The sequence below is a fragment of the Herpailurus yagouaroundi genome, unplaced genomic scaffold (assembly GCF_014898765.1).
Source record: "Herpailurus yagouaroundi ecotype Mexico unplaced genomic scaffold, PumYag 186, whole genome shotgun sequence".
NCBI lineage: Eukaryota > Metazoa > Chordata > Mammalia > Carnivora > Felidae > Herpailurus > Herpailurus yagouaroundi.
In genome coordinates, this window is record NW_024412417.1 from 7,110,906 (window position 1) to 7,135,008 (window position 24,103).

Sequence of the window (24,103 nt, forward strand, 5' to 3'; positions counted from 1 at the left end):
CGCCCGTCGGGCCCGCCCGCCCGGCCGCCCCGCCCCGGGGCCGCGCCAGGCCCGATCCCACCAATCGGCGGCGCGGGGGGCCCGGGGCCGCCCTGCGAGAGGTTGTCACTAACGCACGTGACCTGGCGCCGAGCCGGGCGACGCTCTCAAGTTAGAAACAAGCCCGGGCAACAAAAGCCGAGGGGCGAGAAGAGGGGCGAGCGGAAGGGAGGGCGAGAAGGGTGTGAGGGGGTGGGTGCCGGCACTGGGGCCACTGGGAGGGGAAGGGAGGCCAGGCGGGCCTGGGGCGAACAGAAATGGGAACCCGCGGGAGTGTGAGGAGAACGGGAAAGGTGAGAGGAAGAGCCCGACCCCAGTGGGCCCGTCTGCCCCAGTAAGGGGGCAGGGGCCAAGGGGTTGGGGCACTGAGGGACACAGCAGTTTTTGCTGTGAGCAGAAAAAAAAAGAAAAAAAAAAAAAAGGCGTTGAGAGTGATGGAGGCCAGAGACCCCAAGAGGCCTGTTCAGGCCAATATAGGGGTAAAGCCTTAGACATGGCTCTGCAAAGGCAGCTCCAGGCCCGCTTCTTGGCCTTCTTGGGAAGGAAAGTCTGGCTCTAGGTACAGGGGATGCTGGCCCCCTTAGCCTCCTTTTGGAGCCAGGCCCCAGCACCCTGTGGTGACTGACACTGGGAGCTGACCGAACTTGCCTGCAGGCTCAGGATTCAACCTGCACGCAGGCAGAGCAGAAGAGGCCATGAGACCAAACCTGAAGGCAGTGAGGTCAGTGATCTGGCCGGGCTTCTGCTCCAGCAGATTTGAAGAACCCTGGAGGGAGGAGAGCGTGGAGAGCTGCTTCTTCCCTAGGCTCTGCATCCACGCTCGCCAGTGACCCACGGAAGCTCTGACCTCTTACTGTTGTCATACCTGCATACCGTTGGCATTCACATGGGGCCTACCTGCTCACCGGTTATTTATAGTGAGAAGAGAATGAAAGGGTGAGCTGACAGATGCTTTCCAAATCAAAGTTCTGTATGCAGATGGATGGATTAACTGTGTCTGGCAGAGACAAGGGAGTCATGTTGATGCATCTCTTCTCTCCTGGTTCCTGTTTGGACTGAGATGCAATTCTCTGACCCAGGGCGAAATTTATAGCAACTGCTCACAGGTATAATCATACAGTGTCTGAAGGGCTCTCACCCTTCTGACTCTCACAAGAATCCTGGTTTTAAAGGATGTAACTCAAAGTTCAGGGGATTTTCTGATACCCAGAAGTAATAACAAAAATAAGGTGGCCATTTGAACTTTCCTCAGGAGGTAGACTGAGGCTGTAACTTGGATTGGACAATCTCATGGAATTGAGTATGCTTTAGATTTTAGGTTTTGGCAAATCAGGCTCACCCCAATATTTTCTAATATCATTGCTATCTTTGGAGCTCCATAAATTCTTGCTCCTTCTTAGGAATCCATGAAGAGACCATCTCCCCATTCAGAATAAAGGCACGATAATTCTAAAGGTCTAATTCGTAATTTGAGACCTACCTTTTCCAATCTGATAAGGTTTATCACTGTTAAAGAAAAAATGTGAAAGCATACAATACTTTGTTATGATGGAGAAAACAATGTGAGGTAGATGATGCTTCCAAAGACGGTCACAACAATATTTCTTGCATCATGAAGTGGAGACTGTTTTTCTTCCCCTTGAATCTGGGCTGGACCTGTGACTGCCTTGACCAATAGAATGTGGCAGACATAATGTTTCTAGCATGTCTAAGACCAGACACTAAGCAAACCTGACAACCTCTGCTTTGCATTCTGGGGAAAGCCTACTACCGCATAAGAAGAGAACACCATGCTGCGAGGAAACTCAAGCTAGTTATGTGGAGAGGCCACATGGAAAGACAGACATGCCTGGCCAGCCCCTAGATTATTTAGCTCATGGTACCTGAGATCCCAGACATAGGGGTGAAAAAGCCCTCTAGGAAGTTCCAACTCCAGCAGACGCCACAGGGAATAACGATGAGCCATCCTCACTGAGCCCTGTCAAACTGCAGAATCACAAACAAATAAATGACTGTTGTTTTAAGGCACTAAATGTTGGCATGGTTTTACAAGCAGCAATAGATAACCAAAATGCAAAGCTAAACAATAGGAAGGCCCCTGGCAGACAGATCAACCTTCTCTAAACTCCACAAAGTAGAATTTGGGGGATAAAAAAAAACTTCTTATCTCAGGGGTCATTTGCTTTCTGTTTACCCTCTCACTGATTTGTAATCTCCCCACCCGGTGCTTGTTTATCCCAGTAGCGTACCAAGGGGGTGAGAGAGGGGTTGTGGGAGAAGTCTGCCCCTATGAGGGAGAAGTATTCTATCCCTGTACATTGTTTGGAACTGTTGGAGCATGAAAATAATAAAAAGCAAACTGACTTTTACTTAGTTTTATTATTGTTTGAAAATTTTCTACAGACAAGCACACACACAGAAATTTTCTGCTTACTGTCTGCACCGGGAGTGGATTGCTCCCACTGACTCCCTCCTCGGGTATGCCACTGGTTTACATAGATGCATGCGGTCAGGCTCAGGAGTAATGTCATCTCCACAACATAGAGCTGTCTGAATACAACCAAACTGTCAAATCACACAGCTGCACACCAGCTTCTCGTCTGTCTGCTGACAAAGACCCAGCCAGGTTCCCTGCCTGGGCAGACCCAGTGAATCCAACCATCCTTTAATAGGCAGGATAATTCTCAGCAGGTTGCTATAGTACCCACGTCCAGGCTGACTCCCTGCTGTGGGGGTGACCCTTTCCCCATCTGTCAGAGTCCTCCTGTCTGTTTTCCATAGAGCTCAATACACTCCCTTATCTACCCCAACAAAAGGGATTCAACCTCAAGTTTTGTTGTGAAGGACCACGGGGCAGGGCCACATTTATGCCAACGTCCAGAAACAATACAGTTAATGCCCCTGCCTCCTGCTTACAAAGGCAGGCTGTAGCCATTGCCCTGCCAGTTGCTTCAAGGCTGCTAAAGAATGTTGCTTCCTATCAAGCCACAGATGGAGAACCCCACTGGGTGGCTACTCAGGGCAAGCTCAGAACAATAAAGCAACAAGTCGCCCAGTCTATACTGAGGAGGGTCTGAAAGTGAAGTCCGCTCAGGCAATTTACAATCGGTCCATCAGCAAATGCAGCCTGTTGGGCTTGTATCGTCCATCCAGCATGCTGTCAAGTGTCTGGGAAAGACAGAAGAGTTTTTGTTTAATTGCATTTTAGAAGAGCAATCACTTGGAATTCCAGTGAAATCTGTTCTAAGAGAAGAAAAGAAAGGGTCTCTCATGGTCTCCAGAAAGCCTGAAACAGAAGGAAGCCAGAGGTTTGGTGCTCTACTTTCTGAAATAAAAAACAGAAAACAAATCTAACTGGGATGCCCTTACCATCTCAGGAAGAAGTCAGAAATGATACCAGGGCCATAGGTGTTAACAGCTTTCCAAGCCCCTGGAACCTTATAACTCTTGCATATTCATTTTTTTTAACCCTATATCCTACCGATGTTCACATGGTGATTAGAAACAAAATCCTCAAAATGAAAAGAGCCTGTGTTCTGGCTGAGGCACCAGAAAGGAGAAGGGAGATGGGCCTAGCCCATTCAGCAGCCAGTATTTGGGGAGAAGAGCCCTTGGGGCTGTGGTGGCATAGGCTGGATTATGAGTGATCGATGACAATCTCCCAGACGCACAGTGCTCTCTCCAGTTCCTCTAAAGTCCTGAATTTAAAGGCTTCTTAGTTTTTAGGTGAATGCACAAATAAGTACTCAATTATTTTAAACTGTATTAAAACTTAGCTGCAGAGCAGAAAGGGAATCATCCTTATGATGATTATCCTTAATCATATCCTTAATACATATGGCCTGGATACATGATACAGAATGTCCCTGTATACACCATCCCAGCCCTAGGGAGCCGCAAAGCCCTAGGGACCAGTTGTGTGGGGTAGACCCAACCGGGTGAAAGGGCAGTTGCAGTGGCTACCTGTGTGAGTGCAGGTCAGGTCTTCTACAACTCCTGCTGCCAAAGCTAACTCTTCACTCACATGCCTACTTCTGGGTCACTGCCCAACTGTTGCCATGTGCCAGAGGCAGCCCCGGGTGGGGTCTGTAGCCATGAATTGCTCTATTATGGGGACACCTTGAGTAGAATGTGTCTTTCTGCTCTTCTTAAAAGGATGATGCAGATAATATGATTGGTACTTACATAAGCTATACACCACTTACATAGTCTTCCTATTTAAGGAAACTTGTTTTTGGGTTATTCTTTTTGCTGGAATTAACTACCTTAAATATCTACTACATTTTGCAAGATTAATTTATGTTCTTAAATGTCCAGATTGTTCATGACTTTGGCAAAAGACCTAAGCATGTTGATAATCTGAGGCAGGAGGGGTTTTGGTTTCTGTTCTTTTGGGGCCTCTTCTGCTTTAGTCCTCTTTGGTAGGAGTAGCCATTTCTTTCCCTTTGTAGCTCAGGAAGAGGGAACACATAAATATATAGACCTGTAGTGGTTAAGCCCCATCCACCCATTCATTCAGGTCTCTTGTATTCACAGAATCCATTCATTCCTCCAATAATTATTTAATGAGCACCTAGTTTATGCCAGGCACCAGAGACTCAATAGTGAACAAAACAAAGTCTCAGCCATCAAGAAGTTTCCACCTAGTGGAAGAGAAACAATAAGCAAGTAAATATATAATGCAGTGGGTGCTGCAAAGAAAAACAAAGCTGGGTAAAGGGTTAGACAGGCTGGTGGGGACATAGGATGGTCAGGCAGGCTTCTTTGATGAGGTAGCACTTGAGCAGCCAGAACAGGAGGGCAGACATGAGGGGAAAGAGTAGCCTAGGCAGCCAGAAGAGCCACCGCAAAGGCTGGAGGCAGAAGAGTTTTTGTGCTCGAGGAACAGCACTGTTCTTGAACGAAACAGTGTCAACTGAGAATTGGGTGTGATCTGGTATCTGTTGGTTACCTGAGCAGACCCACAGATCTATGAGAACTTTAAATTCCTTTGCAGTCTTTTGGGTTTCTGCAACACTTCCAGAAAGGCACATAGGTCCCTAGGAAGTAACTTTTCATGTTTACCATAGCATGGAACTAAATTTCAGAGCCCGGAGAACAGGAGTCCTGGAACGGGCCTCAGGTAATCAATTACATTGCATGCTGGGAAGGCAAAACCACTTTGGAGCATGTGGTAAGCAAGAGGAGGAAACTGGGGGGTTCCTGCTCCGTATGGGGACATTACTTACCTTCTGAGTCCCTCAGTGTCCTCAACTGGAAGAGCAGGAAAAAAATACCAACTTGGAGAGACAATGAAATCAGTAAAGTGTCTGGGACATTAGGTGTTCGATAAATATTTGTTTTCACCAGCACACAGACCTTTTTCTAAGGACTTTATTGTAAGGGTTTTGTTTCTAATCACCTTGTGGAAATAGGATTTTTTTTTTTTAAAGGAAAAATCTAAAGCTTAAAAGCTTTAATAGCTTCTCAGAACGTGAGCCTAAAAAAACCCAACAAGGTTAAGGACAAAATGCTCTCATCTTCTTTAATAAGTCTATACAAGCAAGCCACAGAGGTCTAGACCCATGTTTGAATTTGTCCCTACTTAACCTGCATTTTGTATTATCTGAACGTTTAAAGCCACAGTTTGGAAAATAAGCCCTTCCCCAACACACACCGATACCCCTGAGTTACTTTACCTGCTCAAACACAAGTGCAACTGAAACCAATCAAGCCTGGAGGCCATACCGTCCATAATTAAGAATAGCATTTAAAGTGAGAAGCAGCTGTTTCTCATGGTTAAGAGTGCTAGTTTTGGAATCAGACCTTAGTGCAAGCTCTGTGACCTTGGATTTGACCTCTCTTAGCCTTAGTTTTTTCATTTGCAAGTGGAGATAAGATTGTCTCTACTAGGTGGTCCTGAGGATTAAATGAGATCATGCATATAAAGCATTTAATATAATGCTTGACACTATAGTATGAGGTTATTAAAATGTTATAAGGGTAACCTGAGAGTACTGAGTTCTACAACCTTTAGGAGAGTGATATGTGAGACAGTGGGTCGAGAAGGTGAATTTTGAGCCAAGCCCTGAATGATGTAAAGGAGTAAGTAAGCTCTGTGAGGCTCTATCCTGTGACTAATAGTAGAGGCAGAAGGAACAGTAAGTGTGTGCATAGAGGGCCAGCAGTGTGGCTGGAGGGTGGTGAGGGAGGAGGGCAGTGGAAGATGAGGTCAGAAAGGTCATGAGGAAACGTGCAAGCAGGGACGAGAAGTTTGGATTTCATTCTAAATGTGATGGGCCATTAGAGTTTCAGACATGTTGAGTTTGAGATGCTCTTTGGAAATCTAGGGGGCAATTGCATATTCTTGTGGGCAATTGCATATTTGAGCACAGAACTAAAGGCAGAGGTAGGGGCTGGTAACATAAATGTGTGACTTACCAGCTTTTAAATAATATTTAAAGCCACAGAATTGGATGGAATGACCAGAGAGAGGATCTAAACAGAGAAGAGGGCTGAGGCCTGGGCCTAGGGCTCTGATATTTAGAAGAAAGAAGGATAAGGAATATTAGCGGAGAAGACTGAGAAGTAGCAGCTGATTAGGTGAGAGAAAAATTAAAGTGAGGTAACCTGGAATCTAAGTGCCAAAAATGCCTTTAGAAAGGAAATTGGGACTGAGTGTGGAGAAGCCAAATATGATTAAGGACAAATGGTCTCTGGCTCTGGCAAGATGGTGGTCAGTGGTGCTAAGAGTATCAATTTGCTACGGCTACCATAACACAGTGCTGCAGAAGCGTGACTTAAACACCAGGTATTTATTTTCTCACGGTTCTGGAAGCTGGAAGTCCAAGATCAAGGTGTTGAAGGATTGGTTTCTCCTGAGGCCTCTTTCTGTGACTTGCAGATGGCTGCCTTCTCCCTGTGTCCTTGCATGGACTTCCTTCTGTGTTGTCTGCGTCCTAGTTTCTTCTGGTAAAGATGGCAGTCAGATTGGGATTGGGCCCAATCAGACTGTCTTGGTTTAACCTAAACCTCTTTAAAGGCCTTGTCTACAAATATAATCACCTTCTGAGGTGCTGAGGGCTAGGGCTTCCACATATTAATTTTGGGGTTGCGGGGGGAGTCACACACAATTCAGCCTGTACACTAAGCAATTCTTTTTTTAAATTATTTTATATAATAGCGTGAGCAGGGTACGGAGGCAGAGGGAGAGAGAGAGAATCTTTTTTTTAAAGTTTATTTGAGAGAGAGAGAAGGAGAGAGGGAGGGAGAGAGAGAGAGGGAGAGAGAGGGAGAGAGAGAATCCCAAGTAGGCTCCATGCTGTGAGTGCAGAGCCTGACGTGGGGCTCAGTCTCACGAACCACTTCATGACCTGAGCTGAAATTAAGAGTGGGCACTTAAGGGACTGAGCCACCCAGGTGCCCTGAGAGAGAGAGAGAATCTTAATCAGGCTGCACTCTCACACGGAGCCTGATCCAGGGCTGGATCCCACCACTCTCGGGATCATGACCTGAGCCAAAATCAAGAGTCAGACAGTCAACCAACCGAGCCACCCAGGTGCCCCTAAGCAATTCTTTTTTAGGAATTTTGTTGTGAAGGAGAACAGAACAAAGGATTAAGGTGGAACTAAAGACAATCTCTCCAAATGGGGAGACAGGGAGGTTTTGTATTTATTTTGGATTTTTACTACGGGAGAAGTTCCAGTCGCTGGTATTGCTGGTGAGAACGGCACGATAGAGAATCTGAGACTGTGGCTGCAGGAGAGGGGGTTATTTCAGAAGCAAAGTTCTTGAATACCAGAGAAGGGATGGGATCAAAAGGTGTTAAATGACTTATCCAGGTCACTAACTTGTGAAGGGTAGGGCTTGCACTTGATCCCAAGGATCTTAACCCCAAAACACACTGTCCCACTGACTACATTTCAATACCTGTTCTTGGGAGCAGCAATAACCAGAACAATCCCCTAGGAAGGAAGGAGAGTAACACAACAAAGGAAACGTGTTCACATATGGAATTATAGCTGTCCTGGCCACCTATTACCACTTGCAGGGGTGAGGGAGGTTGTGAGGGGTTCACAGAAGGGGAAGGAGGAGAAATGGGTGAGGCTCTATTTGACTGATTGATGAACGAAAACACCCTCGGGAAGTCCAGTCCCCAAAGTGGTTGGATATTTCTGATCTGTGCCCTGGAATTGGCCTATTTATCTGGACTAAGCTTGGCTTCAGGTCACCACCAGTTTCAGACAGTTACATCATCAGCTTTCCATATGCAGATTGCTACCCTCTTTCACCAGAGCCAAGAAGCATGTGGCTTTGTGATTTTGCTTCTACAAACTCTCTTATCATAGCACTTGCATGCTGGAGCCCAGATGTTAAACAAATCAATCAGTAAATAAACCTTGGCCTCACATTTTGTACGGACAAATTTAACACATACACACACACACACACACACACACACACACCACACAGTGTCTCTTAGTGGCTGCACAGCCTCCCAGTCACAGGATCTCTGCCTGTAAACACTTCATTCTCTTTTGCTACCTTCCTTCCTTCCTTCCTTCCTTCCTTCCTTCCTTCCTTCCTTCCTTCCTTCCTTCTTTCCTTTTCTTCCTTCCTTTCCTTTCTCTTTCTTCTTTCTTTCTTTCTTTCTTTCTTTCTTTCTTTCTTTCTTTCTTTCTTTCTTTCTTTCTTTCTTTCTTTCTTTCTTTCTTCTTCTTTATTGAGCTACAACTCACCTGTTACAGAATCCACCCATTTGTAGTGTACAAGTCCTTGTCTTTCAGTGTATGTTTTTTGTTTTGTCAACACTTTATTCTTGACACTGTGGTTTTCACTTCAGCGGACAGGTCAATCTCCCGCTGTTGGGATGGCTCTGCTATTTCAGTCACAGCAATAACCCAACCTAAGGAGTTTATCTGAAGGCAAATGTCACTCTGTGACTTCCCTGGGGCCTAGTGAGCAGCTGATGAACCATCCCAATTCACCGATGAAATACAGTGTTGGTTGCATGGGTGACTGCTGTGGAATGAATAAACATGGAACTGAATGAGCAGGTTTTCCTACAGTGAGGGATGGACAATCTGCTTGGTGCTCAGACAATGGCATCTCAGTATTTTTAATCCAAATGGTAGAACACCAAATCCCTTACATTTGTCTCATATCTTCTTACCAACCCTTTCCCTTAAATACTCCATCTCATTATCCTCCAAAGTGTTTGTTTTGAAACCACGAATGTCCTCTTTCCTCTCATGGAAACCACCTGTAGCAGCAACAACTGAGGCTGATGCAAACATTTGTTTTTGATAACAGTGTATTTTGAACGTCTGTGGTTTCAATCTCTATTTTCGTCCTTTACTGTCGTAATTTTTTGATCTCTTCATACTTTGTACAGATAGTTTTGCTTTTCCCAGGCTTTTCTACTCTGCTGAATACATCAGTTACATAAACTGAACTCAGAACTTCTAAATTTCCAAAATCAGTACCGTTGTCCCATGACTTACATTTTTCAGTATGTTTTCATCTGCAATATTTATTTTATTTTTTTAAGTTTTTTTTTTTTTTTTTTTTTTTTTTGAGAGAGAGAGAGGGGGGAGGGACACGAGCAGGGAGGGGCAGAGAGAGAGGGAGAGAGAGAATCTCAAACAGGTTCTGTACCATTAGTGCAGAGCCCGATGCCGGGCTCCAGTTCACAGACCATGAGATCATGACCTGAGCTGAAATCAAGAGTCAGATGTTTAACTGACAGAACCACCCAGGTGCCCCTCATCTGCAATATTTAAATTGGTCTTCACAACAATTCAGTGAATAAAGTTGGGACAACCTTTATTATTCCCATTTTATAGATCAGAAAACTGTGGTTTAAATTATATTTAAAAAATGGGCGAGGCACCTGGGTGGCTCAGTCGTTAAGTGTCTGACTTCGGCTCAGGTCATGATCTGACAGTTTGTGAGTTTGAGCTCCAAATCAAGCTCTCTGCTGTCAGCATGGAGCCTGCGTCTTTGGATCCTCTGTCCCTCTGTCTTTGCCCCTCCCCTGCTCACTTGCTCTCTCTCTAAAATAAATAAACATTAAAAAGAAAAAAAGGGCGATTTCAATTCCAGTCTAGGACTTTTTCCTTACCATACAACTGGCCATAATATAGGACTAGGGTTCTCCAACTTCAGCTGAATCGGAATCATTCAGAGGCTCATTACAGCACAGAATGCTGGGCTCCACCTCCAGCATTTGTGATTCCATAGGCCTGGGGTTGGGCCCAAGGATGTTCTCATTCACACCCTTGCTCCTCCACTTTCTCCCTTGCCTACCCCTCCCTTCTCAGTTTTCCTTGCAGCTTGGGGTGGTCATGTGACACAGTTCTGGACAATAAGATATAAGCAGAAGTTTTCTGGGAAAACCTGTGTTTTCCTGATGCAAAGGGTTATACTTGGCTCTTCACCCTTCCTAATTCTTCCTGCTTAGAACTGATATGTGATGCTCAGAGGTAAAGTAGTCATCTTAGGACCAACACATTAAAACCAGCAGGATAGGGATGCTGGGTGGCTCAGTCAGTTAAGCGTCTGACTCTTGATTTCGGCTCAGGTCATGATGTCACAGTTTGTGAGTTTGAGCCCTGAGTCAGGCTCTGTGCTCCGTGCTGAGAACACTGAGCCTTCTTGAGATTCTCTCTTTCCCTCTCTCTGCCCCTCCCCTGCTCTCTCTCTCTCAAAATAAATAAATAAATAAACTTAAAAAAAAAACCCCAGCAGGATAGAAAGATATGAAGCAGCTTTGTGTCTGACAGTTCTGAGTTGCTTACCTATAGACTTGTTTCTGTGTGAGAAAAATAAATCTCTATTTAGGCCACTGTAGTCAGGTTCTCTGTTACTTGCAGCCAGATGCATCCCTACCCAATACAGGATACAGAGGAACAGGATAGAATGGTGCATGAGAGTCTAGGGGACCGCATGAGAAATGACGTTTAACAAGCATTTGTGAGGCCTTGTTCTTCAGCTGACACTGTGCCAGGTGAATGAGACATGGTTCCTATCCCCAAAGTGTTCATACTCCAGGTGAAAAAGCCACAGGGTAAATACATGTATAATAATACATTGTGACAAGCACAGAGGTATGAGCAAGATGCTGTGAAACCCAGAGAAAGAACGCTGCCTAGGGAGGTCACCCAGGAGGTGACATTTGAGCAAAGCCCTGAAGGATAAGTAAAGTTCTGCCAGGTAGAGAAGAGAAAAAAAGCTTTCTGGGCTTGTGTCCCTTCTCACCCCTATCCTTCAGGGCCAGAGGCTGGCCTAGCTGGGTGGGGGCATGCTGGAACAAGCTGCTGGGAGTCAATAGCTCTGCAGGAAGCTCAAAGTCCAAAGGACCAGGAGGGAAGTTGTGAGGGTTGGCCAAAACCCCTGACAGCAGGTCTAGGGAGCCAGAAATCTGGGGCAGAAAGACAAGAGCAAGAGATCACAGGGCAAGTGGGGAGGGGCAGGGCAGGAGCCCAAGAAGATGGGTCAAGGCTTGCTTCTCAAGGAAGAAATTCTGAGCACTAAATACCCCATTTCATTTCTTATCATTCAGCTTCATTTCAGCCCCAGGCCCTATCTTATTAGGCTTGTATGAAATTAATCTTAGTCCTTCCTGGGGCTTCCCCCCACACCCACGGCTGTGCTAAAATCCTGGTGTGCTATTCAGCCTGCAGGGCCCTGCACCACTGTCTCAATGACACAAACCCCTGGCTGTAGAATCTCTTCTCCTTGGTGTATCATGGGTAATCCCACCAAGTGCCTGCTATACCTTTTGGTGCATCTAGAAAGCAGGGCACAGGTTCCCTGATGCTGGTGGGTCCCAGAGACCTCTTTCCTCTCCCCAGGCCCAGGCATCTCATCTTGGTTTTAGGGAAATACCTCCCTCTGGCCCTGCTTCCTCCAGGGGCACACTCTCACCTATTCAGCTCAGTGGGCTTAGGGCTTGGGAAATGCAAGCCAGGAGGGCAGTGTCTCCAGGCCAACACTGCTGTCCACCTGCCTAACCTCCCCTGAGACTAAGAACAGATTCTTTTAGAATGGGTGGAGGAAAAGGGGGAAGCGCAGGGAGTAACGTTTTAAACTTTCGAACTGTTATTGGGCCACCTATTGATGGTGACGGTGTGGCTTAAAGGATCAAGGGTGGAACATACACATCCCAAAAGCTGTGAAGACAGAGTCAGGAAATGGCCTAATATGTCTGGAGAATGGTGAGTTCCTGGGGAGAGAGGAGCAAGAAGCTGAATGGGATGCGATGGGACAGCCTCGGATGACCATTTCTTGAATCTGGATTTTATTCTGTAGGCAACAAAATTCAGGAGAGGTCCATAAGCTATGCAGAGACAAGATCCTGTTTTGTTTTGTGTTTTGTTTCCCAAAGGGACAACTCTGATAGAAAGGTGGAAGATTACATTGTGAAGAGCCTATGGTTGGCCGTAGAAAGAAGCCAGGTAAGGGCTGGTAAGAGTAACACTGGAGATAGAAGAGCACGATCACAGTTGTAGGATAAAATCAACAGAATCTGGTCACTGATTGGCTATGAGGGAAGGATGGGGACCAACAGAAGCTGAAGAAGATTCTGAGATTTCTATCTTGGGAGAATGGGTAGTTGGTGAAGACATGTACCTGAAGGTAAGAAGAAGAGAATGGACATGGGTAGGGGGTGGAGATGGGTGACAGGAAGGAGAGAATTAAAGGTATTTAGGGCTGGTTATATGACAAGCACTGTTTTACATATATTTGTTTCAAAAAAACCCTATGAAGTAGTATTACTATGTTCATTTCACAGGTAAGAAAACTAAGGCTCAGAGATGCCGTTGCTCACTCCAGGTTACTCAGAGTTGTGGAGTCAGGATTGGAAAACATATCTACCTGACACCACAATCCATGCGATCCCCCCAATGCTTCTAAAGTGCCATCCAGTGGCGATATCAGGAGTCACTTGTGACTCTGGGTCTGGAGTCTGGAAAACTGGCAGGAGGCACAGGCATCAGTTTGGGAGTCTTTATTACATAGAAGTCATGGAAATTCTTGAAGTCATGGGAGCAGATGAGGTCAGCTGGGAAAGGTGTGTGCATGAAAAGAGAAGACAAGGACACATTCTGGGGAAGTTCATATTTAAGGGCTATGTCAGCTATGCTATAGAGAACAGAAAAAACAAGATTAGGATTTGTATTTCTCTCATCACAGAAGTTCTGAGGTGGGGTTCTCAGGGTTAGTATGTTGGCTTCATTAGAGACATAGGCCCTCTCTTTTCTTCCACCATATTTAGTGTGTGTGTGTTTCATCCTCAAATTTGCTTCAATCATAAAATGGCCACATCAGGTCCCACCATCACATTTCAGGCAGCAGGAGAGCGGAAGAGGACAGCCAAGTGAGCCTCTTTTAAGAATGTCTTTCCAGAAGACCCACCCCGTAATGTTTGCTTACACTAGCCAGAACTCAGTCACGTGCCCTATCTTCAAAGGAGGCTGGGAAATGTAGTTCTTTAGCTAGGCCCCTTATTCCTTTAACCAAATCACGTTCTCTTGATAGAGGAGAAGGGAGAATGGAAACTGCATACACAACTGTAATCTCTGCCATTAAGGGGGTAGGCAGAGGAAAGAAAAAAATAAAGAATATTTTGGGGCAGGGGAGAGAATGATGCTATAAAAACTGTAATAGTTAGGATGCTTTTCATTTCAAAGAATTGAGAACTCAGCCCAAGCTAGTTTAAACTTTGTTCAAGTAACCAAAAAATTTCCCAGGTAGGCCAGGTGTGTTCCCTGGGTCTCTGACTCTGCGAATGTATTTTCTTGGCTCTGCCCCCTCTGTATTGGCCTTGCATTCAGGATGGCTTAACAAATGGTAATTAAATGGCTGAAGTAGTTTCTGGTACTCACATAGGCATACCTCACTGTCCTGAGCAAAACAGACCATCTTCCCAGCACAACTGAAACTCATTCATTCATTCAGAAAAATCCCAAGTAACTACTGTGTGCCTTTTCTAGATGTCGGGGATAATGTGAATAAAACAAATAGTAATCCTGCTCCATTGGATCTTGTTTAGTCAGCTACTGCTGTGTGACACATTTCTCCAAAACCCAGGGCTTAAAACAAACATTTATTATTATTATATAAATAATATTTATTATTATTATGTTTCTGTGGATCAGGAATTTGGGCATGACTTGGGGACTCTGGGTGCCTCTGACTTGAAGTCTCACATAAGGCCATAGTCATCTCAAGGTCTGCTAGAAGAGGATATATTTCCCAGCTCACTCAATGTAGTTGTTAGCCTCATGTCTTCCTGGCTGTTGGCCAGAGACATCAACTCATTGCAATGTGGGCCTTTCCAATGGGCTAGAGGTCAAGAAGCAGGACAGCAGTTAGTCTTTTGTAACTTAATCTTAGAAGTGATGTCCAATCACTTTTTCCACATTCTGTTTGTTTTGAAATAAGTCACTAAGTTCAGCTCACACTCAAGGGGAGGGGATTATCTAAGGGCAGGCATACGGGGGAGGTCAGGATCATGGGAAACCACTTTAAGGTTTCTACCATAGAGCTATATTCTAGTCAGTGGAGAGAGACAATAAACAATATATATATATATCATATGTAAGTGACAACAAGCGCTATGGAGAAAAATAGGGCAGAGTAAAGGAAGGCCTCTTTCATGAGATGACATTTGAGTAGAGACTGAAGCAGACGAGGCAGCAAGGGTATCTGTGGAAGAGCATTTCAGGTAGAGTGCAGAACAGGTGCAAACCTCCTGAGACAGGAGCATGCTTGGTTATCTTGACTGAATCGTACAACCAAGTTGGCTGGAGCAGAGTAAGCAAGACTCTGACTAGAGAAAATAGTCAAAAAGGTGAGGTGGGAGACAGATTATGTGCCGACTTACGGGATGTGGTAAAGACTTTATTGGAAGGTTCCAAGCCGTGCTGTGACACCTTTTAAAAGGCTGTGGTATGGGGAACAGATGGTGAAAGGACCAAGAGAGAAAGCAGGAAGACCAGTTGAGATTCTACTGCAGTAGCCCAGGTGACAGATCTTGGATTGGGTGGAAGTGAAAAGTGATTGGATTCAAGATACATTTGATAAGATTTTCTAATAGACTGGAGATTTAGGGTATGACAGAGTGGAGTCAAAGATAACTCCAAAGTTTTTAGTGTATCTATAAGGTTGAAGTTGCCTTTTGCTGGGATAGGGAGGACAAGTCTAGGAGAGTAAATCAAAGATTTGACTTTGGTCTTGTGGCCACGTGTGAAGTTTGAGATGCCTGTTATATATCCTAGTAGAGATGGTGCAGAGGAAGTTGGGAGTATGGAGTTGAGGGGTGAGGTCCCGGTCGGCAATGGAAATTTGGGAGTCACCAGCATGGAGTTGGCATTTATAGCCAAGGACTAAATGAGATTAATCACCTGGGGAATAAGACTTAATGAACAAGAGGAGACATCTCTCAGAACCTTTGGAAATGGGAGGATTAGGAGGATTAGGAGGATAAGGAGGGTCTGGTGAAGGGGACTGAGAAGGAGCAGCCCATGAGAAACAGCAGATGATGCTAGGGAGGTAAAATCAACAGGGTCCACCTTGGAGGTCACGGGGAGAGGTGCTCTCCACCTTCCAGATGCTTCCAGGTCACGTGGGGGCCATAAGATTTCAAAGGTCGTAGAAGATCATTGGTGAATTTACAGAGAACAGCTTGCAAAGAGTCCTAGACTCAACAGCTGGATGATGGTGGATTTTGGAAAATAGTGGAGTTTAAAAAAGCAACCTGGGTATGAGCTTCTCTTCCAAGAATTTCTTCTTTTTTAAAAGTTTATTTATGTATATTGAGATAGAGATAGATAGAGTGGGGGAGGGACAGAAAGAGGGGGAGGGAGAGAGTCCCAACCAGGTTCTGCACTGTTAGCATGGAGCCTGACATGGGGCTCAAACCCATGAACCATGAGATCATGACCTGAGCCAAAATCAAGAGTTTGATGCTCATCTGACAGAGCCACCCATATGACCCTCTTTCAAGAATTTCAATGTGAGAAACAATAGAAGTACAGGGGAAAAGCACTTATTAAGTTATACAAAGTAGAAAATCTCTATATCAATAAACAAACACTATAGCATTAAAACCCAGGCCACAGAAAGAGGGAAATTGTTTTCAGAAAATATGATAAGGTTTAGAATCTTTAAAATGGAAAAAAAACTTGGGGCACCTGGGTGGTTCAGTCGGTTGAGTGGCCAGCTCTTGATTTTGGCTCAGGTCATGATCTCACAGTTCATGAGATCGAGTACTGCATCAGGCTTTGTGCTGCTGGCACAGAGCCTGCTTGGGATTCTCTCTCTTCTTCTCCCTCTGCCCCTCCCCCGCCACTCGTGCTCTCTCTGTCTCTGTGTCTCTTAAAATAAATTAATAAACTTAAAAAAATTTTTTTAAATGGAAAAAAACTCATGCAAATCGGTAAGAAGAACATGAAGACCCTAATAGGCAAATGGACAAAGGACACAAACAGACAATTCACAAAGGAGGAAATATAGCTAGTAAACAAAGATAGAGAAAAATGTCTGGCACCATTAGCAAGGAAAGAAATACAGACTGAAACCACAAGATGACGTGTTTTAAACTATCAAATTAGCAAAAGCTGTTTATTCCCTTTAACCTGGCAATTCCAGTTTAGAGAATCCTAAGAAACTAAGCCACACTGCAGATGAAAGAGCTGGCCACAGTTTTATTTACAACAGTAAGAGGAAATAATCCAAATGCTGAACACCAAAAAATGGCTTAGAAAATTTTGGTACTTTCACACAACTGTTAATATTAATCACATGCACACCACATGTACACACACACAAAAATGGGAAGAATTTATGGTAACACAGTATCTTAGTGCATTTGGGTTGCTGTAAGAAAATACCAGAGACTAGGCTGTTTAAAAATTTTTTTTAACGTTTATTTATTTTTGAGAGAGAGAGAGAGAGAGAGAGAGAGAGAGAGAGAGAGACAGAGCATGAGCAAGGGAGGGGCAGAGAGAGAGAGAGAGGGAGACACAGAATCTGAAGCAGGCTCCAGGCTCTGAGCTGTCAGCACAGAACCTGATGCGGGGCTCGAACTCACGAATTGAACCGCAAGATCATGACCTGAGCCAAAGCTGGATGCAAGTTGGACGCGTAACTGACTGAGCCACCCAGGCGCCCCAAGACTAGGTTGTTTATAAACAACGGAAATTTATTTCTTACAGTTCTGGAGGCTGGAAGTCCAAGATCAGGATGCCAGCATGGTCGGGTAAGGGTCCTCTTCAAGTCGCACACTTGTGATACCTTCACATTGTAAAAGAGGGAAGCAAGCTGTCTGGGGATTCTTTTATAAGAACACTAATCCCATTTATGAAGGCTCCACCCTCATGGCCTACTGACCAAAGGCCCCACCTCCTAATACTACCACCTAGGGCATCAAGTTTTCAACATGTAATTATTCAGATGATAGCACACAGGAAAATGCCTGTATCACATTAATTGAAAGCAAAAAGTAGGATTGCAAATTGTACATACTTTATATTCTCACCCCTGGGAAAAACATTTATAGAAGAAAGGAGACCTATCAAAATGTTCCCTCCAGGTCTCTCGGGAAGACTGGCTACCTTTCTTTCTTTGTTGTCCTCTGTGCTGGCTTCCACGTGTCAAGTCCTGGGATTACAAAGATAATTCAGAAATTTCTGCCCTTGAGGAGTCTGCATCTAACCAAAACTTAAAAAACAAACAAACTGTTCTTTGGGAGTAAATAATAAAGTCTCAAAAGGTATGAACATTAATTGGGATCCCAAAATATCAGAGCAAAAATGAGCCACCAAGTGAACACCAGCCACATAGCTGGGCCTTCGGGGGCCCTGCCTAGACCTGCAGCCCTAGGGTCCAAGTGATCGGGTGCTGGGTGGGCAGTCGTAGCTGTCAGTTGAGTTCTTCTTGGAAACCCCAGCGCTGGAGTTGACGTGGCCCTGACCCCCAAAGGATTGAGAGTCAAGGAATAGCTAATGGAATTGGAGGATAGAGCTGAAGCTTCCAAACAATACGTGTTATCTAATTTCCTGTAACAGGTTTGGCGCAATCTTGCCTCCACAGGCCTTTGGTCAAAAGCACTTGCGCAATAACGTATGGGTCATTGTTGTCCTTTCCTTTCCTCTGCGGTTGCTTCTCTATCCTACTGATTTGGCAAAGACTGGTTTTGGAGGTTCTTGCTGTGATGTCAGGGTCAGGCTGGTGGGAATACTTCTGTTTTCAGGGTTCTCATGGATGAAGAGCGCAGACAGCCATAACTTCTATTTCTCTAGTCCTTTATGTGTATTTCACATATGTTTTTAAAAATTCTGACTCACCTGGAAATTGAAGAATGGTGTTGTTAGTTATGAAACCAACTAGCTATTATTTATTTTCTGGCAAGTGTCACCTCAACCTTGCTTCCCCCACGTATCAAATTGCAGCCATTTGACAAATGCTAAATAAGAAAAATAGTGGCTCTGATAGCATCAGGGAGAAAGCTCTCCTGGAAAGCTGTTTTCTGAAAAGGTGAAAGAGGTTATTTTTCAAAATGATTAAGTGATTTTTAGTCAATAGCATGCAAGACAGATTTAGAGAACAGAGACGTGATCTTTAAAATTGGTCATAGAACGGAATCGCCGGAGCCAAGCGCAGACGAGAGGCCCACAGAAGAGGGTAGGAAGGGCGGCGAGGCGGTGCGCGCTCCACGGACTGGCGGGAGGGAGCCGGGGCGGAGGGGCGGCTCGCCGGCCAAGCAGAGCCCCCGAGTCTGGCTTGCAAAAAGCGGAGGGGCCTGACGGACTGTGTTCCGACAGCAAGCGCGACTTAGCGTCTGGGAGGTCATAGTTAACAGCTCTGCTCAGAAAGCGGGAAGGCTGGAGGACAAAGGGAAGGAGAGCTGCTGAGCCCCCGGACGATAGAGCTCAGTTTGGTGGGGAACAAAGGCGCTCACCAGCGCCATCTCCCCCGCCCATCCCCCAGCCAAAATCCCAAAGAGAACCAGTTCCTGCCAGGGAACTTGCTCGCTCCGCGCAAACACCCAACTCTGCGCTTCTGTGGAGCCAAACCTCCGGCAGCGGATCTGACTCCCTCCTGCTGCCACAGGGCCCCTCCTGAAGTGGATCACCTAAGGAGAAGCAAGCTAAGCCTGCCCCTCCTGCCCCTGTGCACCTTGCCTACCCACCCCAGCTAAGACGCCAGATCCCCAGCATCACAAGCCTGGCAGTGTGCAAGTAGCCCAGACAGGCCACCCCACCCCACAGTGAATCCCGCCCCTAGGAGAGGGGAAGAGAAGGCACGCACCAGTCTGACTGTGGCCCCAGCGGTGGGCTGGGGGCAGACATCAGGTCTGACTGCGGCTCCGCCCACCAACTCCAGTTATACACCACAGCACAGGGGAAGTGCCCTGCAGGTCCTCACCACGCCAGGGACTATCCAAAATGACCAAGCGGAAGAATTCCCCTCAGAAGAATCTCCAGGAAATAACAACAGCTAATGAGCTGATCAAAAAGGATTTAAATAATATAACAGAAAGTGAATTTAGAATAATAGTCATAAAATTAATCGCTGGGCTTGAAAACAGTATAGCTGACAGCAGAGAATCTCTTGCTACAGACATCAAGGGACTAAGGAACAGTCACGAGGAGCTGAAAAACGCTTTAAACGAAATGCATAACAAAATAGAAACCACCACGGCTCGGATTGAAGAGGCAGAGGAGAGAATAGGTGAACTAAAAGATAAAGTTATGGAAAAAGAGGAAGCTGAGAAAAAGAGAGATAAAAAAATCCAGGAGTATGAGGGGAAAATTAGAGAACTAAGCGATACACTAAAAAGAAATAATATACGCATAATTGGTATCCCAGAGGAGGAAGAGAGAGGGAAAGGTGCTGAAGGGGTACTTGAAGAAATAATAGCTGAGAACTTCCCTGAACTGGGGAAGGAAAAAGGCATTGAAATCCAAGAGGCACAGAGAACTCCCTTCAGACGTAACTTGAATCGATCTTCTGCACGACATATCATAGTGAAACTGGCAAAATACAAGGATAAAGAGAAAATTCTGAAAGCAGCAAGGGGTAAACGTGCCCTCACATATAAAGGGAGACCTATAAGACTCGTGAATGATCTCTCTTTTGAAACTTGGCAGGCCAGAAAGAATTGGCACGAGATTTTCAGTGTGCTAGACAGAAAAAATATGCAGCCGAGAATCCTTTATCCAGCAAGTCTGTCATTTAGAATAGAAGGAGAGATAAAGGTCTTCCCAAACAAACAAAAACTGAAGGAATTTGTCACCACTAAACCAGCCCTACAAGAGATCCTAAGGGGGACCCTGTGAGACAAAGTACCAGAGACATCACTACAAGCATAAAACATACAGACATCACAATGACTCTAAACCCATATCTTTCTATAATAACACTGAATGTAAATGGATTAAATGCGCCAACCAAAAGACATAGGGTATCAGAATGGATAAAAAAAACAAGACCCATCTATTTGCTGTCTACAAGAGACTCATTTTAGACCTGAGGACACCTTTAAATTGAGAGTGAGGGGATGGAGAACTATTTATCATGCTACTGGAAGCCAAAAGAAAGCTGGAGTAGCCATACTTATATCAGACAAACTAGATTTTAAATTAAAGGCTGTAACAAGAGATGAAGAAGGACATTATATAATAGTGACAGGGTCTATCCATCAGGAAGAGCTAACAATTATAAATGTCATGCGCCGAATACCGGAGCGCCCAAATATATAAAACAATTACTCATAAACATAAGCAACCTTATTGAGAAGAATGTGGTAATTGCAGGGGACTTTAACACCCCACTTACAGAAATGGATAGATCATCTAGACACATGGTCAATAAAGAAACAAGGGCCCTGAATGAGACATTGGATCAGATGGACTTGACAGATCTATTTAGAACTCTGCATCCCAAAGCAACAGAATATACTTTCTTCTCGAGTGCACATGAAACATTCTCCAAGATAGATCATATACTGGGTCACAAAACAGCCCTTCATAAGTTTACAAGAATTGAAATCATACCATGCATACTTTCAGACCACAATGCTATGAAGCTTGAAATCAACCACAGAAAAAAGTCTGGAAAACCTCCAAAAGCATGGAGGTTAAAGAACACCCTACTAACGAATGAGTGGGTCAACCAGGCAATTAGAGAAGAAATTAAAAAATATATGGAAACAAACGAAAATGAAAATACAACAATCCAAACGCTTTGGGACGCAGCGAAGGCAGTCCTGAGAGGAAAATACATTGCAATCCAGGCCTATCTCAAGAAACAAGAAAAATCCCAAATACAAAATCTAACAGCACACCTAAAGGAAATAGAAGCAGAACAGCAAAGGCAGCCTAAACCCAGCAGAAGAAGAGAAATAATAAAGATCAGAGCAGAAATAAACAATATAGAATCTAAAAAAACTGTAGAGCAGATCAACGAAACCAAGAGTTGGTTTTTTGAAAAAATAAACAAAATTGACAAACCTCTAGCCAGGCTTCTCAAAAAGAAAAGGGAGAGGACCCAAATAGATAAAATCATGAATGAAAATGGAATTATTACAACCAATCCCTCAGAGATACAAACGATTATCAGGGAATACTATGAAAAATTATATGCCAACAAATTGGACAACCTGGAAGAAATGGACAAATTCCTGAACACCCACACTCTTCCAAAACTCAATCAGGAGGAAATAGAAAGCTTGAACAGACCCATCACCAGCGAAGAAATTGAATCGGTTATCAAAAATCTCCCAACAAATAAGAGTCCAGGACCAGATGGCTTCCCAGGGGAGTTCTATCAGACGTTTAAAGCAGAGATAATACCTATCCTTCTCAAGCTATTCCAAGAAATAGAAAGGGAAGGAAAACTTCCAGACTCATTCTATGAAGCCAGTATTACTTTGATTCCTAAACCAGACAGAGACCCAGTAAAAAAAGAGAACTACAGGCCAATATCCCTGATGAATATGGATGCCAAAATTCTCAATAAGATACTAGCAAATCGAATTCAACGGCATATAAAAAGAATTATTCACCATGATCAAGTGGGATTCATTCCTGGGATGCAGGGCTGGTTCAACATTCGCAAATCAATCAACGTGATACATCACATTAACAAAAAAAAAAGAGAAAAACCATATGATCCTGTCAATCGATGCAGAAAAGGCCTTTGACAAAATCCAGCACCCTTTCTTAATAAAAACCCTTGAGAAAGTCGGGATAGAAGGAACATACTTAAAGATCATAAAAGCCATTTATGAAAAGCCCACAGCTAACATCATCCTCAATGGGGAAAAACTGAGAGCTTTTTCCCTGAGATCAGGAACACGACAGGGATGCCCACTCTCACCGCTGTTGTTTAACATAGTGCTGGAAGTTCTAGCATCAGCAATCAGACAACAAAAGGAAATCAAAGGCATCCAAATTGGCAAAGATGAAGTCAAGCTTTCGCTTTTTGCAGATGACATGATATTATACATGGAAAATCCGATAGACTCCACCAAAAGTCTGCTAGAACTGATACATGAATTCAGCAAAGTTGCAGGATACAAAATCAATGTACAGAAATCAGTTGCATTCTTATACACTAACAATGAAGCAACAGAAAGACAAATAAGGAAACTGATCCCATTCACAATTGCACCAAGAAGCATAAAATACCTAGGACTAAATCTAACCAAAGATGTAAAGGATCTGTATGCTGAAAACTATAGAAAGCTTATGAAGGTAATTGAAGAAGATTTAAAGAAATGGAAAGACATTCCCTGCTCATGGATTGGAAGAATAAATATTGTCAAAATGTCAATACTACCCAAAGCTATCTACACATTCAATGCAATCCCAATCAAAATTGCACCAGCATTCTTCTCGAAACTAGAACAAGCAATCCTAAAATTCATATGGAACCACAAAAGGCCCCGAATAGCCAAAGTAATTTTGAAGAAGAAGACCAAAGCAGGAGGCATCACAATCCCAGACTTTAGCCTCTACTACAAAGCTGTCATCATCAAGACAGCATGGTATTGGCACAAAAACAGACACATAGACCAATGGAATAGAATAGAAACCCCAGAACTAGACCCACAAACGTATGGCCAACTCATCTTTGACAAAGCAGGAAAGAACATCCAATGGAAAAAAGACAGTCTCTTTAACAAATGGTGCTGGGAGAACTGGGCAGCAACATGCAGAAGGTTGAAACTAGACCACTTTCTCACACCATTCACAAAAATAAACTCAAAATGGATAAAGGACCTGAATGTGAGACAGGAAACCATCCAAACCTTAGAGGAGAAAGCAGGAAAAGACCTCTCTGACCTCAGCCGTAGCAATCTCTTACTCGACACATCCCCAAAGGCAAGGGAATTAAAAGCAAAAGTGAATTACTGGGACCTTATGAAGATAAAAAGCTTCTGCACAGCAAAGGAAACAACCAACAAAACGAAAAGGCAACCAACGGAATGGGAAAAGATATTTGCAAATGACATATCGGACAAAGGGCTAGTATCCAAAATCTATAAAGAGCTCACCAAACTCCACACCCGAAAAGCAAATAACCCAGTGAAGAAATGGGCAGAAAACATGAATAGACACTTCTCTAAAGAAGACATCCGGATGGCCAACAGGCACATGAAAAGATGTTCAGTGTCGCTCCTTATCAGGGAAATACAAATCAAAACCACACTCAGGTATCACCTCACGCCAGTCAGAGTGGCCAAAATGAACAAATCAGGAGACTCTAGATGCTGGAGAGGATGTGGAGAAACGGGAACCCTCTTGCACTGTTGGTGGGAATGCAAATTGGTGCAGCCGCTCTGGAAAGCAGTGTGGAGGTTCCTCAGAAAATTAAAAACAGACCTACCCTATGACCCAGCAATAGCACTGCTAGGAATTTATCCAAGGGACACAGGAGTACTGATGCATAGGGGCACTTGTACCCCAATGTTCATAGCAGCACTCTCAACAATAGCCAAATTATGGAAAGAGCCTAAATGTCCGTCAACTGATGAATGGATAAAGAAATTGTGGTTTATATACACAATGGA

At 44.3% G+C, this 24,103-nt stretch overlaps 1 long non-coding RNA gene across 3 annotated transcripts in view; it reads right to left on the bottom strand.

Moving 5' to 3' along the window:
• Positions 1-2,399: 2,399 nt before the first annotated feature.
• LOC121042724 (uncharacterized) overlaps positions 2,400-24,103 on the bottom strand; it is an 86,794-nt gene continuing 65,090 nt past the window's right edge. For 2 of the 3 annotated variants that reach the window (XR_005796401.1, XR_005796404.1), the window contains 3 exons: positions 17,239-18,371; positions 8,757-9,039; positions 2,400-3,207 (listed from right to left, as the gene is read on the bottom strand). This is a non-coding gene — a long non-coding RNA (uncharacterized LOC121042724). Of the gene's footprint in view, positions 3,208-6,917; positions 6,988-8,756; positions 9,040-17,238; positions 18,372-24,103 lie in introns of those variants that run through there. The other variant, XR_005796402.1, reaches the window with a different exon arrangement.